At 42.9% G+C, this 15,659-nt stretch overlaps 1 pseudogene; it reads left to right on the forward strand.

Moving 5' to 3' along the window:
- Positions 1–13,706: 13,706 nt before the first annotated feature.
- LOC125406077 (peptidyl-prolyl cis-trans isomerase NIMA-interacting 4 pseudogene) lies at positions 13,707–14,514 on the forward strand (annotated as a pseudogene).
- The last annotated feature ends 1,145 nt before the right edge of the window (positions 14,515–15,659 follow it).

Raw genomic sequence — 15,659 nt, forward strand, 5'->3', positions numbered from 1 at the left:
TTCATTGGCCTTTCTCTCTCTCCTTCTCCTTCTTCTTCCTCCTCCTCCTCCTTCTCCTTTTCCTTTTTGCTGGTGGTGTTTGGTTTTTTCCTGGGTCTGGTACAGAAATTAGGGGAGTGCCCAACCAATGACTGGTCCAGTTTGAGGCCCATGCCACAAAGGGACCCCAACCCTGACACTACCAGGAGGCCAGGGATCTTAATTCTTAATCCAGCAGGACTGCTCTTCTTAGAAGAAAAGACATCTGCTTGCTCTCCTGCATGATCATCTGGGAAAGGTCACGTGAGGATGCAGAAAGTGGCTATTTGGGAGCCAGGAGGTGTGGCCTTAGCAGACGTTAAAGCTGCCAGCGCTGTGAGAAAGCAACTCTGTACTGTTAGAAGCTGCCCAGTCCACGCTGTGTAACTTGCTATGGCAGCCTGGACAGACTAATGTAGTGCCTTTGAGATTCTTAGGAAAACTCAGGCATTCAGCATGTCCGGAGGCTATAGCAGGGGATATTTAAAAGGCACAAAAGTAATAGTTTGAAAATGCTGACTTGGGACCCTGTGAAAACACAGACGGAAGCAGAGCTCTGAGCCAGTGGGGCTGCAAGCGAGGTAGGCCTAGGCAGAAACTTAGCTGCCACAAACTGAGAGCCAGGTGGGCATTTGTGTTTACTTATTTATTTTTAATACAGCTGAAAGGGCTTCTGCTTACATAGCAGCCTAGCTGGAGGCCTTTTCTTTTTATTTCTACCTGATTGTCAAACTTCCTTTGTCTAAATTTTTGTATATGGAGAAAAATAAGATGAGGGACAAACCATTCAAAAAACTATATGTATATATGTTATGATATATATGATATTATTTATATGATATGTCATATATATATATATATGTATATGATACCATGACTTCCATATTTTACTGGCATAATTCCCTTATGTACCAATTGTGTATAAGCTAACAGAGGTTTTTTTTTTTTAAGCTTTTATAGCAGAGATGGTTGTCAGCTGTTTGGTGACCTCAGTTTTCCTTACATAACTCAGACAGGTTAGACAGGATTGGTGGGTTTTAAAATTTGTGCAAGGATTCTTCTCTAGGGCTGTATGGGATTAGGGCCTATTTATTTCATTTGACTCTATTATTGTTATTATTATTATTTTGAGATAGGATCTTACTATGGAGCCTTGACTGGTCTGGAACTTGGTATGTAGGCTAAAATGGCCTGGAACTTACAGAGATCTGCCTGCTTCTGCCTCCGGAGTGTCCCCAGGGTATTGTAAATATAACTTGATCCTTAAATTTTGGCATTTCTTGGTATAACTGAACTGCTCCAGTTTCCGCTCTATGTGGTTTTACTCTGAGGTTTGTTATGACCTGCACGTTTCCCCAAACTTCATATTTTGAAATCCTAGCCTTCAAGGTGATGCTCTCAGCACGCAGGGCTCTCATGAGGTACCTGTCTTATGATGTTAAGCCCCTAGGAACAGATTTGCAAGCTGTAAGGAAAAGAAAACCTCAGATAACTCTTTTGTTGCCTTTCTGAGGACAGCTTGTGTCTGAGGAGAAAGCCCTCATTAGAACCCAACCTGGTGTCTCCAAGCTTCCAGCCTTGAGAATGCGAGAAATGACTTTTCGTAGTTCTGTAGCCAGTCAGTCTATTACATATGTTAAAACATTGGATTATAACAAGGTCTTTTCACCTGAAAGGCCTGAAAACCTTAGATTGGGTCAGTATAAAGCACATCCCTCTAATTCTATGATCTTGAAAATTGGTTTATCACTTGGGTGGGCCACTGTATTCTTTACGTTCTTTGCTGCACACATTTCTGTCCAACAGCCCACTCCTTACAGGGATGTGTCTTCAATCGCACGCCACAGACTTGACATTCTGTGACTTCCCAAGGCCACTCCTCTTGATACAGGCAAAGTTCATTCTCAGTTCTTCTAGCTCCAAACATAATCGTTTCCGCCCCCCCCCCCCGATTCCTGTGAGAAAGGCCATAGGGAAAATAATTTCTGAAGGCATGAATTGAAATGTGTATTTTTACCTGAGGTTTTAGTTTTTTACAAGATACTTTATAAGACTGTTCTTCTATATTCTTGTTATTTCTGTTTATCTTACTAAAATTATGCCTTTTGACTCTAAAGTCTGTAATGGCCCTTCCTAAGAATTCAGTGAGTTTGGACAGAAGGTTTTCTGTTATGGTTTAGGTGTAAAATATTCCCCATGGATTAGTGTGCTTAAATACTTGGTCCCTAGCTGTTGATACTGTTTTGGGAGGTTGTAGGACCTCTGAGATATAGAGCCTACGAGGCAGATGTGGGCCTCTGGGGGCAAGCCTCGAGGACTGAACCCACCTCTATTCTGGTGGAAATCTCTACTTCCTGGTCCCCAGAGACATATCAGGTTCATCTCAAGCTCTCGCTGCCACAGATGGAGCTGTCAGTCACTGCCTCTTCCCCACTATGATGGACTGGATCCCTTGAACCACAGCCTCCAAATAAACCTCACCTCTCATAAGCTGTTTATACCAGGCATTCTGTCACGGTGACAGGTGAAGTGACAAACGCAGCAACATCTTAGCAACCTCAGAGAAACAGAACTCTTTGTATCGGCATACCCCAGACACAGGCGCTGAAGGGACGGGTCTCATGAGATGGTCCCTCTCTTAGGACCTGGTACACATTATTTCCTCCCCAGAATTCTCACTACCTTCTTTTCCTAAGCTTCTAGCATCTTCATTTTCAGTAACTAATTAGGCCTTTCTTCTTCCCCTCACCTTTCATCTCAAGTTTTGTGGGTTGTTAAAGAATCCACTTTGCCATAATCATTTAAACAGACCCCTTTCCAGCTGCTACCTTTCCCTCACATGAATTGAATAAGAGGACCCTGACTAATTTGGAGGAATAATGAACTAACAAAAACTGGCTAACTTTAACTTCTCAGTACTGATTATACCTAGATGCAAGTCTTATATGCTGCATATACACACGCGCACACACACACATCCATACATGTACACACACATGTATACACACACACACATATATATGATCACACATATATAAGCAGCATACAAATATATATTTAAACAGACCAATATATATATATATATGTATATACATATATATATATATATATATATATATATATATATATATATGACTACAATTCCCTACCGATTATTAGGCATACTTTTCTTTGACCTGTATTGAGCAGATGAGATTCAAGGGAAGCAGTCAAGTGTCATCTTCTTCATCCCTCTCTCTCCTTTTCTCTCTGTTATTCTGTTTCTCTCACCTCTTCGACACTTACATTCTCCATCTCAAAGAGAGAAAAAAAAAACCCAACAGAAGCCCGCTCTGATTGACGCTTCTCCAGAATGATGGTTAGATGCCGCGATAGGCGTCCCAGAGGTGGACGTGTGCCTTCCCTTTTATGGATCCAAGATGAGGAGCAATCAAAGAAGGCTCCCCTCCACTAGGCCAGTGAAGCTGGGAGCCAAATATATCTTCCAATTTCATAGATGCACAACCCCACACAGGCTTAATGAAAAGAAACTTGAAAGGCGAAGATTATCAAATTGCTTTTAGGCTCCCTGCTTGATTACTTTTAGGTGCTAAGTACATGTGCCAATTTGTGTGACTGACTTAATGGTTTCCCTTTATGACATTGTTAATCATAATAATTATGGTAACTTACATTTGTTTAGCACGTTGCAGTTTTTAAAGCAGTTTTCTCTCCATTATCTTATTAGATCTTCACGGCAGACGGGGGACAGGCGTGCCTGAAGATGTCCTCTTACTGAGAATATCGTCTTTAAAAACACACAGCTTCATGAGGCTTGAAGGTTGTAGAGGAAAGGGACACCAGGTGGCAAGCCAGCTGCAGTCGTACGGCTGGCGGACGTCACCCCCTCTTGCCCCTCTGCCACTTAGGTGTGAGTATTTAGCCTTGACTCCGTCGTACAAACATCACTTCAGCCCTGTTAAATAGCTTTGCTGAACAAAGGAATCGGTTCCAGGTCTGCCACACTACAGACCCAACCATAAGTATTCATGTCTCATCTGCTCACATTATTTTCAACATTGGTTTTATTATTTGTTAAATGAATCACTCAAAGCACAATTATTCTAGCTCTGCCTGATTTTCATGCTAAGAATGCTGTTAGGTTCTCTCCAAGACCTCCAAGGAAGGTTGATAGTGGCCGGAGCAACACCGCTGTTTGTCTTTCTTGTATCCAAAATACTGTAGCCTAATGGGCTACAGGACCCATAGTTACTGGCTGTGGGAAACCCAAACTGCCTATTCCCCGCTTACCACCCCAGGTGCACTCTCATGTCACATCTGTGGAGAAAGGACTGTATAGTTTGCTCTTTCCCCTCTATCATTGGTTCCCAACCTTCTGAAATCGATGACCCTTTAAAACAGTTCCTCATGTTGTGGTGACATCCACAACCATAAAATTATTTCTTTGGTACTTCATAATTGTGATTTTGCTGCTGCTTTGAATTGTGATGTAAATGTCTGATATGCAGATGGTCTTAGGTGAGCCCCGTGGAAGGATTTTTCGACCCCCCAAATTAAACACTGCTGCCCTATACGGTAGGTTACAAGTTAGTGACTTCATGCTCCCTTTAAAAGTTTTCAGAAATGGGAAAAATTCTGGTAAACCTTTTTTTTTTCCAAAATAAAAAGTGTTTACTATTTTACCACCTCAAAAGACAAATTTGCTGATGTTAAAGTCCTCCAGAGTCACTAGTAAAGGGAGTTTACCCTCAGCCCTGCTTCCTAGTCCACAGCCCTTTTCTCAGAACTCTGTCCCCAAGTCCAGGAGTGGCTGTTGATCACCAAGTCCCAGCATATGCCAGCTTAGGAAACAGACGAGCCCAGGTCAGGCGGAGCAAATAGTCTGTTCTGGAAATTGTGAATGAGAATGAATAGTTGATTCAATTTTATGGTTCATTTGAACAGAGCACAATTAAGCTCTGGGGATGTAGCCACCGTGCTTGGCTATTTAAACATTAAAAAGGAACTGAAGAAAGAAACACAAAGCATGGCCCAGCAAGAAGAGGGGGAGACCACACAGAGCAGGTACACACGCACTAAGCAGGCTGCCAGATCGACTGCCTGGGCTGCTACCTGTGGCTTAGTTCTGGCTCAAGGGCAGACCAGCCCCTTGCATCATAATGAGCCAATCCTCGATTCTCTTCACTATACCGCTGATTTCATGTAAATGTTGTTAAAGAGTCTCTCATTCGAACAACTCGGACTTGGATGTTCAGGGAACAACTTTCTTGAATTATTTGCTCAAAGCGTTTCTATCATGGGCTGGGAATAGCAAGCATTCTACCCCAGCCAGTGTGCTAGCCCCACGCACGCTGAGCTGCCTGCTTCTTTAGGTACTCACACAGTCCAGGCTGTATTTCTCGGCTCTGCCTAGCTCCACCTTTCTCTTCACTCGGCGGCGGCTCCCTGAGAGCCACACGCAGGCTGGCACTTGAGCGCTCTGTCCTCACTGACACCCATTTCTCCCCTGCTTGGTGCTGGGCAGTGTGGCTCCTCTCTCTTGGGCAGCCAGGCTGTCACTCAGTGTTTGCTAATGACCGGTTGGCAGGCAGAGAGAAGTGGCAGCCAGCCTGGCCTGCAGACTGGAAAGAAGCGTGTTTTTCAGAGAATGAAAACATGATTTGGTAAGAAGCACGTTCCAGCACTGAATATTTCTCTTTCAGAGTCCCGCTGGGCTCCCTCTGTCTCTGCGTGTCTGCACTTTCCGTTGTCACTTCCTCCTGCCTCCTTCCCAGATGGAGATTGGCAGGGCCATTGTATTTGGGGTTGGGGCTCCTGCACGGCAGGTGGAGGCTCTAGGGGAGAAACTAATATCATCTCTAGGAAGCAAAATGAAGACCAGTTATAATGGAAGAAAATAATGGGCTGTTATTTGGGAACCTTTGACACCTCTTAGGTTTTTCTTGAAAAAGCCAAAAATTTGCACGAAGATACCAGGTTCTCTATAGCCAGAAATAAAAGTGTCCTAAACCTGCATAATGAACTTGCCTCACAAACTTAGTATTTGTATCAGAGGAGGACAGGTTCTTATACCCTTTCTCCTTACCTTCTTGCAATCCATCTTGCTCCTCTAGAGCCATAGGAGCAGGGCTTCTGGAAGCAGCCCAGTGAGGGTAGGCTGACCCTGTCCCTGCAGGAGGTAGTGTTGCAAATGTTGACAATAACGTTGATTACTCATTTTATAATTCATATTCTACCAAGATGATTTTTTTTAAAAAAAAATCTCCTAAAACAGCAGCAACAACAACAACAGAAACAAAAGCCAACAACCAAAAACCAAGCCACTGGACCTACGAGACGGTCTAAACGCTTCTCTGCCAGAAGAGGGCGCTGCACCATGACTCCCCCCCCCCTTTTAAAAACATGCACGAAATCCCTAGGAAATAAAATGACTTTTAATATCCATACTGCTTTCTCTGCGTCCATAACAACATAACAACAGAAAAGTTCATCCGTTGAAGACAATCAAAAGACGTATTAGTAAATGCAAGCCAGGCACTGGCACAGAACATGGGTCAATGTGGAGGTTCAAATAGCTTTCGGTGACTTACATTTCTTATGCTGCTTGCTTGGGTTCCAAATAAGGTGACAAAAAGAAAAAAAAAGAAAAAAGAAAAAAGGAAGAAGGGCCTCTTGCTCATGAGGAGCAGTGGGTAATATATTTGTTTGTATTATGGGATTGCAGTTTTACTAGAAGGAGTACTTGACATTTTGATGAGTGCCTCGAGGGAGAAAAGGTACTAACTTCAGAACTTAGTTTTAATTATACTAAGGAGGTTACATTATTCAGAGGCATCCCACTGGTAAGGTACAACATTTCCTGAAACAGTTTAGTGGAAAATGCCACATTAATCAGTTCAATATTTCACTCAGAAGGCTTAATGATGGGAGAAGTTTAAAGTACCGTAGCGTTTGATAATGTAGAAGGGGGGGGGGGAAGAGTGTTCACTCGAGGACAGGCTGGAATAGCTGTCAGTCCCTCTTGTGTCTTTCTCCATTAAAAGCTGCCTGGCTGTGCTGCCTGTTAAGGAGGGATCAACACACGAAACCCCTGTGCTGAAAAACAACCTCGCAAAGGCGATACACACCCAGTGAGAAGTGAGCTGCGTGTGCAAACTGCAACCTTCGTCCAGCTGTGCTGGCCCACCCAGGCAGACCACTTCTTCCCCCTCTTTGGTCCAGCCTAGTGGCATGTAGCTGTTTCCTTCCACCATAGCCAGATAGACAAGTAGTCTTTGTAACTGCACAGGACTGCACATAATAGGGAGGTGGGCAAAATATGATTACTGAGTAACTTCCCATTCTTTCCCCCAACTTGCATTCCAATGACCATTTCCACTCTACAAAATTTGGATGAAAATCTGCTTCTGAAGACAGGAAACTTTGGCTTATCCTGTAGATTTTTGCCTGACAGGCGGTCAACACACATGGGCAAATTGAGATGCTGACAAGACTGAGTGATAAGGAAGACTGAAAATTCAATCCAGGTATTAGTGTTTGTAAACATGCAAATAAACCCATCTTAGTCAAAGTAGAGGAACAAGATTTTTAAAAATCTAATCAAGATTAATTATCCTCATGGTAAGGTAGTCTAAACAACGTACTGCAAACCATAGTGTGGTCATAGAGGCCTCGTGCTTTATCCAGTCGGGTGTTGGTACTATACTTTAGATAAAGTTTTGTTCTGCAAAAGCTTGGGCCCAAGGTATTTGTGTTAAAAGATAAAGACCCTTATCTTAGTTAGGGTTCCTATTGCTGCAGTGAAACACCGTGATTAAAACAAGTTGGGGAAAAACGGGTCTATTCAGCTTACTTTTCCACATCCAAGAAAGTCAGGACAGGAACTCAAGCAGGGCAGGAACCTGGAGGCAGGAACTGATGCAGAGGCCATGGAGGAGTACTGCCTATTGGCTTGCTCCCCATGACTTATTCAGTCTGCTTTCTTATAGAACCTAGGGCCACCAGCCCAGGAATTGCACCACCCACATTGGGCTGGACCTTCCCTCTCAATCACTAATTAAGAAAATGCCCTGCAGCCAGGTATTGTGGAGACATTTTCTCTATGGAGGTTCTAGCTTTTAGGTTGACTCTGGTTTGTGTCAAATTGACATAAAACTATCCAGGACAACTCTTAGGGCCCAGAGGGAGGGAATTTCATCATGACTGTTTTCCTGAGGGGATTAATTATATCTTACAGGAATAGAGGCGAGCCAAAGAGAGTGGAATATTATAAAAGAGTAACACTGGTGTCTCCTCACTCTTCCACTTTGTCGCTTTCCTAGTGTCTTCCCCATGTGATACCACCCACCATGTTAATATAGCCACAGGGTCTTCACCAGATGCTGATGCCATACTGGTTGGATTTTCTAGTCACCAGCATCTAAGCCAAAATAACTTTAAAAAATCAGAATATACACATATATATCCTCCTAGACAGGTTTCTCCACTGAAGAATGTGTTCTAAAGTAGCTTTCTTCCCCATTTTCCCTCATGCAGAATCCCTAACCCTTTATTAACCCATTCTTGCTTTTTCCTTGACTTGTCAACACCACATTAAAAATCATAGCAAATATGTTAAGTTATACGGCAGCTCCTGGGATTCTGACAACATCCCAAAGAAACACAGTGTGTACGATTTTACCTTTCAGGTTACTCTCTCATGCCGTGATATCAGGGCTCATACACAGGTCACATGATGGAGGGAGACTTAAGCAGGGATGTTCTGTCTCCCTACCAGGGTTCCCACAGTCTTGATGATCTTGAGAAGTCACAGCCATGTGCTTTATTTATTATCACCTGAAGTCCCCTGCCATGCTTTGGGTGAGATACTCCTAGTGGATCGAATGGCTTTGATTGGCTCCTCACTGGTTCCCTGCTTGAAAGCCCTCCTGGAGCCTGGCCATCAACACAGCAAGGATGCTGCAACTCAAGACTTAGCCTCTGTCTTCTCATCCCTATTATTGTTTTAGGATTCCAGGCGCTGTTCCACTCTTTGAATGTGTTTGATTCCATCCTTGAACTATTACCAAAATACCAGATCTCAAGAAAAGGGAGCCAGTGTGGAATATAGTATTATAAGGAAACTGGAAAACAGGATTATGTATACTTAATCACCCAGTTACGGATGGCTAGGCTGCTGCCACGCTGACCTGAAGGAGTGTTCTTTAACCCACAAGACTCAGCTGGACTTTGCACAGAGTGGAATGCAGTCTGCTTTGTGACTTTCAAGTACTTGACTTCTTATCTGATAAGGACCCTAGTGGAAGGAGAAAGTAATGGGCACATTCCTCATGCAGAAGAGGGTGTGAGTTTGGAGTCTGCAATTGTACTCCCCAAGCTCCTGTTTTACAAGTACCTCTTAAGCCTCTCCGACTTGCTGCTGGCTTTGACGTGGCCTGTGCTGGCTGTAGGCTGCTGGCCCGACCTTCTCCACTTCTGGTCATCTCTTATTTTATCTCTTCAATCTCTCATGAGGTGGTTTTATGATCACTAAAACTTGCTATCTGATTCTTTTATTTTTAATTTTTTTTTGTGTGTGTTTATGTAAGTGTAAGTGTTGTTCACAGTGGCTCGAGATGATGTATATCCCCGGAGCTGGGAGTACTCATGGTTGTGAGCTACCTGATGTTGGCCCTGGGAACTGAACTTGAGTCCTTGGAAGATCAGTACATTCTCTCAGCCACTAAACCATTTCTCCAGCCCCACTGTTATATTACTCTTACTAGGCAGTATCCATCTATTAATTGGAGACTGAAGTGATGGCTCAGCAGGTAAGACTATTTGCTGATCTTCCCGAGGACCCATTCCAGAAGAACCAAATTTGGTTCTGACTACCCCCATCTACAAGTCTGGGCCCAGGGATTTGATGTCTTCTCCTGGCTTCCATGGGTATCTACACATACATGTCATATACTTACACAGAAACACCCACACACATGTAAATAAAAATAGAAAAGAACAATTAAAAACATTTAAAAATTGAAGCTGTGCAAACTTTTAGATTGCAAGGAATTTCCCCATGACTTAGAACTTTAAAACTTTGATTTGAGTCACATGATGTACATTAACTATGTCTGACTATTGTTTTGGTCTTTCTGACTGTTGTCAATCTGTCTGTTGTTAATGCTATAAATGAAGCCATAACTACTTTTTTTTTGCAGAGAATGTGGGTATTTATTTAGTGGGTTATGGAGGGGAAAGGAAATGGGAAAAAAGGGAGAAGGGGGAAGAGCAGAGAGAAGCAAAGAGAGAGAAAGAGAAATGGGGGATGGGAGGAAGAGGGGAGGAGAAGCTACCTCTTCGGGAGAGAGACAAAAAAGGGCCATAACTACTTTTAGGAGTCATCCATGAACATGAAAACAAAGTTACGTCTGAAATAAATTCTGCCACCTTGTATGCGAGAGCATGCTGCACTCATGACAGCCTCTAACATTCCTTTCATACGAAGCCAGCGAACAACTGCCAATATTCTTTTTGCTAAAAGTGCCAAAATTACAACATCAGCAAATGCTATCGCTACAGCACTCAACCTCATTGCAGTTGAGAGCCATTCAGAAACATTTAGAGCTGCAACTCAAGCTATGCCCTCAGAGACCTTTATTGGGTTTAGTCTGGTGCATGAATGACCTTCTCATGACAGGAAAGAGACACATGTGCAGAGACCTGAACACATGTTAATGCTGAACAGTGTTGGTTTGTGGTGTGGGTGCATGTTATCTTTGACCAGAGCATTAGTGAGCTTTACATGAAAAAGTTCTTAAACAACATCATGGGATGTATTTATTTTGGTTTGCTGTTTCAGAGAGGAGCTGTTCCCCTCATGGCAGTCAGGAAACTGCTGCACACAAGAGAGGAGCTGAACATGCCTCCTAACGTTCCAATACATGGCCTCTGGCCCTGTGACAACCTTTGACATCTAGGTGCCACCTACTATGACTTTCATAACCTCACAAAACAGCATCAAAAGCTGGACTTCAAGGGCTCAAAACTGAATGTGTGATTTCCCTCTGTGTGCTGTGAATACTATTGGTTAATAAAGAATCTGTTTTGGGCCTATTGCAGCACAGAGTAGGGCAAGGTGGGAATTCCAGGCAGATACATGTAGAAAGAGAGTAGGTGGAGTCAGTGAGAAGCCATGTAGCCGCCACAGGAGACAGACGCCGGATGAAACCTTACCGGTAGGCCACAACCATATGGCGATACACAGATCAATAGAAATGGGTTAATTTAAGATGTAAGAGCTAGCTAGGAATACGTTAGAGTCATGGCCAAGCAGTGTTGCAGTTAATATAGTTTCAGTATGATTATTTTGGGTCTGGGTGGCCGGAAAATGAATAAACAGCCTCTGTTTACATGGGGGACATTTCATATTAGAATCATAACACAGATCTTCTGAGTGTTATTTTCAAAATGTCGTTTGTCTCAAAGTGAATGTTAATATGCAATTTCTAGAACACGAGATTAAAAAAGTATTGAAAGTAAGAAAAAAAGATGATTAAAAAAACAAAACAGAATCCAATGCCTTTTATTTGAAATACGAAATTTTCTATTTGTCATCTTGAATTTTTGATTGTTTGATTGCTTGTTTATTTATTTTTCTGAGACAGGGTTTCTCTGTAGCTTTGGAGTCTGTCCTGAAAATTGCTCTGTAGACCAGGCTGGCCTCAAACTCACAGAGATTTGCCTGCCTCTGCCTCCCAAATGCTGGGATTAAAGGTGTATGTCACCTCCACCCAGCTCATCTTTTAGTTTTTGACAGTAGTCCTAATGGAGGCTTACATTTTATTTAGAAAATAGATTTTTTTCAGTATGAAGAGTCTACCAAAATTTAAACACACATGCACATATCTATCTGTCTATATGTCTGTCTGTCTGTCTATCTATCTATCTATCTATCTATCTATCAATCATCTACGCATCTAGTGGTCCAGAATTTGCATGTTTGGAATCAAGAATGATTCCATTCTTGAAGAAATGCTTCTGCAAGGAATTTCACAATGATAATAGAGCTGGAAATGACTTGTGGGGTGATGGCTGAACATGAATTGGAATTCTCTCCAATGGAAAATGAGCAGTTCATGAAAATTAGTTCTGTATTTCTGTCTTGAAACACATACATTATATAGTTTGGACAAGCTCAATAACAGGGATTGCTCTACCATTTTGTGTTAGAAGAGAATGTTCTGTGAGTGTGTGTGTGTGTGTGTTGTACACAAAAAGCTGGAAAGATAAGAAATTCTCCAAACTGCTAACTATATTTTTTGGTTTTTGGAAGTGTGATAAAACAGAGGGATAATAAAGGGCTTTCTTTCACTGTATTGGTGCATCACTTCACAATTTATTTTTAGCATACATGTATCACATATGTAATTAGAAAACATAAGGAACCTAGAGTTTGGCTAGGGATCCAGGTATCTCTGCTCCTCCAGGGAACGAGTTGCAGGTGTTGCCTCAGTTTCCACATGTGCTGAAGATCCAAACTCAGGTCTTCATGTTTGTGCAGACAGGGTCTAACCAACTGGACCATCTCCACAGCCCCCCGTATTATTGTAAATGGAAAAATTATGGTTGTATTTACTTAATGTGATTTTTTCCTTGTGTTGTAGATTAGACTCAGGGTTTTGTCCATGCTACATTCATAGCTCTATAGTTGTAGTTTAATGTAGAAACATTGATTTCATGATTATGAAAACAGCCAGGAATATGTTATATTAGTTAACACCTCTGCCATTTTATTTATTTGTTTTTTTGTGATTAGATCATGAAAGAATTTTTAATTTTGAAATGTGCAACGCACTGTATTAACCATGTTGACAGTGCCATAGATGGAAAAATAAACCAGAAACCAGAATTGCTCCTTTCATCTAAATGTGGCATTTTGCTTTTGACCATCTCCTCCTTCTCCTGTCCACCCCAACCTGGATACTTCACCGTCTGCTCTTTGTTTGCGCTGTCTGTTTTAAATTGCCCTTTGCTTTGATAGCATTTCTCTAATGCAAAGGTAAAAACACAAGCAGGAGCCAGACTCCTCGAGTTTGGATCTTGGCTTTATTACATATGAGCAGTGTGACCTCAGACAGAACGCTTAACGCCTGTGTGCCATGGTTTCTTTTTTTCTAATATAATTTTTGTCTTGAATCTTTGGGCATTTCATATCAGGCACCCCAATCCCACTCATTTCCCAGTCCTTCCATATCTGCCCTCCACCTTTGTAACTCCCTCCCAAAAGAAAAGAATAAAAATAAAAATTAGAAACAAAACCACTTCACCGACCTCTTTGGTCAATAACCTGCTCCCCAATCAACCACAGCCTTCTGGGCATGTATCATTTTTTCCCGCCTCTCCATCACATGTCTATTCGTTGTAGGGGCATTGGAAGTTTTGGGGTGTCACGTGGTGTACCAATTTGCCCACACAACTTTGCTTGCAAATATTCATGGCAATGAGCCATTAGTCTAATTCAAGACCTCTGGCTTCTGCTACACCCTCAATTCTGGACTCTCATGGAGCCTCCTCTCGTATATCCTGCTGTGGCCCTGAGTCGTGCAGATCTCGTGACTGCGTCTTTGGAGGTCTACACGTGCTTCCGCAGCACATAGATGGGGTAGATGTTGGGATGGGCCAGCTCGAAGCGCTGGATCTGGGCCTGAATGGCAGCTGAGCTGGTCCGGTTGCCAGCTTTCCTGCACCCACGTCACCAGAGCCAGTTCTCCCCCACCACCCTGGCAAGGCATGAGTCCAGCTCTCTCGCCCCCATGCCATGGGGTCTAGCGTTCCCGCACCATCCTGCTGAGGGGTGAGGATGTCACAGCTTCTTTATCTGTAGATTTCCTGATCCATTGAAGAGTAATACTTGTTTCTTATGGTTGTTAAGACCATTAAATGAATAATATTGTCAAGAATTTAGCATGTGGGATATGGTAAGAGCTGTAGAGGCAAAACCCCAGGTTTAGTCCCAAGCGCTGTGTGAAACTGGGCATGGTAACACGGCCTACAACCTGAGCATTGGGAAGGCGAGTCAGGATGATGGATGATCAGAAGTTTAAAGTCAGAGAGCTCATCCGCAAGCCTTAGAGATGCTGCGGAAGGGGAAAAGTGGGGAGAGGAGGTGCAGCCTCTGGGAGTGACCGTGTCGACAAGAAGACTCAGGGCCCCAAAGGTGGCGGTAGTGTGGTAAAGGTCAGACACATTTTATGTGAAAAACATGGCAAAATCATAGAAGCTGTCAAAAAGCTAAAGTCTGGAGTGAGATTCGGTGAAGAGGCCACACAATACAGTGAAGACAAAGTCAGGCAGAGGGGTGACCTGGGTTGAATGACCAGAGGGTCCATGGTAGGACTGTCTGAGGAAGCCTCATTTGCCTTGCCTGTAAAGGGGGTAGATAAGTCTGTGTTTACAGACCCACTGGCTAAGACAAAATTTGGATATCTTATTATTATGGTTGAAGGAAGAAAATAAAAGCACATGAAAGACTGAAAAAAAGTTTAAAATCATCCTTTTGCTACATGTGAGTTTGTGATCAGCCTGGATTATATGAGGACCCCCTAAAAAACCTAGCAAAAATATACTATACAATTAAAAGAATTAAAGACAAAGTGTCACACGACCACCATATGAATGATGTCTAATCCATTAATCCTTTTTAATGGTGAGATGGAAAAATAAAGGTAGCTGTGTTTCTTAGATTCTCCTCCCAAGCTAGCAAAAGAAACATCTAACACAGCTTTTATAATTTCCAGGTAATTGGAAATCTTCTAATTCAAGCAGGTGATCACGATTCTCAAGAAATAGGCTCTGGGCCTACAGAGATCTGGGCTCAGTAACAAGTAGGAAGTAGACCCCGAAGGCAGCCTGCTCTTAGCAATGGGCTTGGGACAGGGAGACCCTGGAATTTGGTGCTTGCTCAGGGTTGCTGATGTGGTTATTCACCTATGAGACGTCTCTCTCACAAGATATACATCTCTGTTTTTCTATTTCAACCTACTCATCTCCTCCTCTCCCTCCTCCCCCTCCTCCCCCCCCCTCCTCCTCCTCCTCCTCCTCCTCCTCCTTCAAGTCTCCCTCTTCCAATCCTATGTCGTGCTTCTGCCATGCACCACATTCTCTGCACGATGGTTTTAGTGTCTTTAGGGCATTAAAATCTATATTTCACTGTGTGGACCAGGAGCAAATCTCAAGACTTCTCGCTGGAACTCCTTCCAGCCTTTCCCTATTGATGTCTGCAGTTTCATTTTGCTCTAATTGTCCTCACGGTGTAAATTGACAGGCATCAGCCTTTGCAAAGAGATGCTGAACTACCGCCTTCTTCTCGTAGGAGGCAGAATAGTTCCTGGGGACAAAGTTTAGCCCCTCTTAACACAGGGAAGAATCACAATGTCTACACCTTTCCTTTAAGTTTGGACTCTTGCCACTGTCATTGCTTCTGCTGTTATTGGTAGGAAAATCCCGGAGAGGAGAGAAAGCGCAGTGCCTGTGTGAACAAGGTAAAGGCATGAGCATGGAGTTTGTAACCCCCATGCCCCAGGGAGTTCTTCAACAGAACACGAGCCATAAAATGTAAAACAGCATCATCAATAACTGCACTTTTATGATCATAAATGCAG

Source organism: Myodes glareolus, chromosome 15 (assembly GCF_982192425.1).
Source record: "Myodes glareolus chromosome 15, mMyoGla1.1, whole genome shotgun sequence".
Taxonomy (NCBI): Eukaryota; Metazoa; Chordata; class Mammalia; order Rodentia; family Cricetidae; genus Myodes; species Myodes glareolus.